Source organism: Micrasema longulum, unplaced genomic scaffold (genome assembly GCF_059751315.1).
Source record: "Micrasema longulum isolate JH-2025_06_02 unplaced genomic scaffold, ASM5975131v1 h1tg002399l, whole genome shotgun sequence".
Lineage (NCBI taxonomy): Eukaryota > Metazoa > Arthropoda > Insecta > Trichoptera > Brachycentridae > Micrasema > Micrasema longulum.
The window spans coordinates 118,605-122,236 of record NW_028279548.1 but is presented as its reverse complement, the minus strand read 5'-3'; the positions used below and the strand labels follow the sequence as shown (position 1 = coordinate 122,236).

The 3,632-nt window shown below is 36.9% G+C and overlaps 1 long non-coding RNA gene across 1 annotated transcript; it reads left to right on the top strand.

Annotated features, from left to right (window-relative positions):
• Nucleotides 1–451: 451 nt before the first annotated feature.
• Nucleotides 452–3,359, top strand: LOC148272280 (uncharacterized). The gene is made up of 2 exons (XR_015824884.1): nt 452–582; nt 2,079–3,359. It is a non-coding gene; the product is annotated as an uncharacterized LOC148272280 (long non-coding RNA).
• Nucleotides 3,360–3,632: the final 273 nt, after the last annotated feature.

Sequence of the window (3,632 nt, the reverse complement as noted above, 5' to 3'; positions counted from 1 at the left end):
CTACACCACGGAGGCCCCCATACTCGTTTCCGAGCCAGTTTAGTCTGACAATAAATTGAAAATACATGTATTCATTGATATATTCTTCAGAGCCATGGAGTTGTAGAATACGTGTCTACGTTTCTTTGTAAATAAATAAATAATAAAAAATGTTTCAATAAATCTTTTAATTATTATTTTGAAAAAAAAAAGAAATAAACGTAGCAGTCAAAAAAAATTGTGAACCGATGCATCATCTGTCTTTTGAATGTTATTCGTATTTCTATTCTTGCAGTTGTAAAATTAAACAAAATATTGTTTTATTGTTGTATTGCGTAGTGAATTGAATGCGGAGTTTCGTGAACGAAATTTCATACAACCATTGAGGTATATAACTAGAGTAAGCATGAGCGTTCGAAATACGGTCCCTTAACCTGCCGCTATTTGGCATATGTTCGATAGAATGGACTTCAGTCTGTTGCGAGCGTTCGCCGGCTACTTTTGAACTTTGTCTCCGCGCAATTACTAAAATAGCTTTATGCACGCTAAGATACTGCACAAATTGATCTGGAAAAGAAAAAGCGATGGCTTATCCTTTCACTGGTACGTAATGTTTTTATCCCAATCGATACTCGTTTAAAATAACTATTTTAATGTTAAAAAACGTTTTATTAATATGTTACCTATGGTGAGCTATCTCTTGTCTCTTGTCCGGAGTGCTATTCTGAACCCCTCTCGCGGCACGAGAAAACAGTTTTTCTCGTGTATCTTGAATGTAAATACACGAGACAATACGGCCGCGAGAGCGTTTGGAATATTACCATTGCTCAGTTAGTCGAGCAAATAGTGAAACCATAAACAAAGGTGACGCGTATGCGGAAGGGAGCGACATACTAAATAGAACATACAATTGACCAATGTAAATAGTCTGTGATTTTTACCGTCCTACGTGTTTTACTTGTCTAAGTCGACGTGATATGATCTGCGTCACTTGCTCCCTCCGCTGGTCATTCCCTTTCCTTTGGGGACGACATTTTAGATCTTATATGTATGGAGTGTTATCTCTATAGGGTCAAAGCACCAGTAAATGGCCACCCTCCAGTATATGACCATTGGTTAATAAAACACAATATTATAAGAATTGCTACATGTGTCCAGTCAAAAAACTTTTAACACTAGAAACTATGACAAAAACATTAGGCGGACACATATTTTGGTAAAAAACAAAACTATCAGTTTTTAACTGTGAGTTGTCAAAAGGTAATACTTCTTCCCGTTGCGTCGGTGCGTCTTCCCGTTGTTGTTCTGAGATTGATAGTGTTTTTAAAAGGAAAGGTGTGGTAAGTGTTTTATTTGATGCTTTTTCTTATGCAGTTCTTTGAATATATCCATATTGTAGTGTTTTAGGGTGTTTTGTAATGTAACTAAATCTGAGTATTATTGTTACTGGGATAGTAGTGGTCATTCACTGGTGATTCTGCTATTTTTTTAGAGTAATTTTAATTATAATTGTAATACTTGTATTACAATAAAAAATTAAAAGTACTAAGAAAAATCAATGTGTTTTTTATTGTTTTCTTTTATGGATTACACTACAAGCTGAACCTGAAACGGTCATTCATTGGTATTTTGACCCTATATTATATCTCAATGCATACAACGTGCTTTCTTTTGTTCTTAAAACATGTCTCTTCAATCCGTGCCTCATGTTTGAGGATGGTGATTACGCCTGACTCCAGGCATGGCTCGTCTGTGGACAGTCTCTCTCCATCTGGAATAGTCTTGTGCTCTTTTAAAGGCATTCGTCAGTGATGATTCTGATAACTCAGTGACTGTACCGCTCCATCTTGTTGGTTGACGTCCACGCGACCTTGTCCCTTTGACACTTCCCAGGAGAATAGTTTTCTCTAAACTATCAGAACCTCCCCTGGAAATATGCCCAAATAACTGCAGGATTCTTTTCTCGCACATGGATGTCAGTCTTTCTCCTATGTCCAGTTCCTGGAGAATAGATGCATTCGTACGTTTGGCCGTCCACGGAATCCGCAGCACTCGCCGCCAATACCACATTTTGAAAGCTTCGATTTTTTTCTTTTCAGATTCCCTCAGTGTCCAACACTCCACACCATACATGAACACTGAGAAAACCAAGGCCTTCACCAGTCTCTTTTTAGTGTTAATGGTTATACTGCGATTCTTCCAGATCTTCACCAGCCGACTCATAGCACTTTTGGCAATACCAACACGTCGCCGTATTTCACCTTCACACCCACCGCCATCGCTAATGAGAGAACCTAGATAAATTAAATTGTTGACTCTTTCTAAGTTGCGCGGTAAGGATAATGGCGCTACTTTATTAGCTCGATCAATGATCGTAAGCTTAGTTTCGCTCATATTCATTGAGAGTCCCAGATCTAAACTAGCAGCATCTATTCGGTTAATTAGTTCTTTGATTTCAATCTCTGACGATGCAATAAGTGTGGTGTCATCAGCATATCGTAGGTTGGATAACTTCCTTTCTCCAATTGTGAACTTACTTGTCCAGCCGTTAAGTGCCTTTCGAATGATATATTCACCATATATATTAAACAAGACGGGAGACAAAATGCAACCCTGTCTAACACTTTTTCAAACTGGGAAGTTATCTGATAGTTCATTGTTAAAATTCACAATTGCTAAGCTTTTATTGTAAAGTGATTTTATTAGGCAAATAAGATGTGCTGGTACTCCCATCTCATTGAGGACAACCCATAATTTGTTCCAATTTACACAGTCAATAGCTTTTTTATAATCAATGAAACAGAGAAAAACCTGTAATAAACGTTGTTTTAACTCACTAACACTTATATATCATTCAAGCAATCCTTTTGACAAGGACAATTGATTAGGAAGTAACGAAGAACAGAACAAGTATAACTAGGCAGGCCAAACCAGAGCCAGAGTCAGAACTTAAGCTAAGCCCGAGCGTGAAACTCATAACTCAACGCTTTTATTTCCAAAAAATGGCAGCCAAGTCGGGCGCTACGTACAACAGACTGACTGTCATGATTAATGGCAGTTGTCGGAGTAAAGTTTAAAAATCACGACAATGGGAGCGAGGGATTAGGAGTCTTTAGTACGCCGGCCATTGAAATGCAGATAAATTTACAGAAGGAACGAGAGCGTAAGTAAGCCGGCGTCATTACTCAACACCGAAATGTTATCGATTGACAACGGGAAATGTAAAAAGACCACCGCGAGAAACGCTCCGAAACTTTTCCGACATTACAAATTAGAATGATTCTCGCTTTTCTTGTAGAATTCCTAAAAATAAGTTTCAGTGTGACTTACTTATGGTGATGGATAGCTTTTCCGGAATAAATTTTACCTAATGTACCGAGTTCTCAATTTTATTTATTACACTTTCCTAAAACTTTGTACCTTTAATCAATTTGTAACATGACGAAAATAACATTTTTACCTTCAATCCAATCATAATAAATGCTTTCGTTTTACGAAAAAACTTTTTTCTTAAAATCTCACAATAAACCCGGTAAACAATCGGCAGGTATAACTACGCTTACAGATTCCTACATGTTTCAATTTAATCCACATTAATTTTCAAATTATTTATTGAATTTCATATTTACCGTTTTTTCATAAATTCTTTAAAA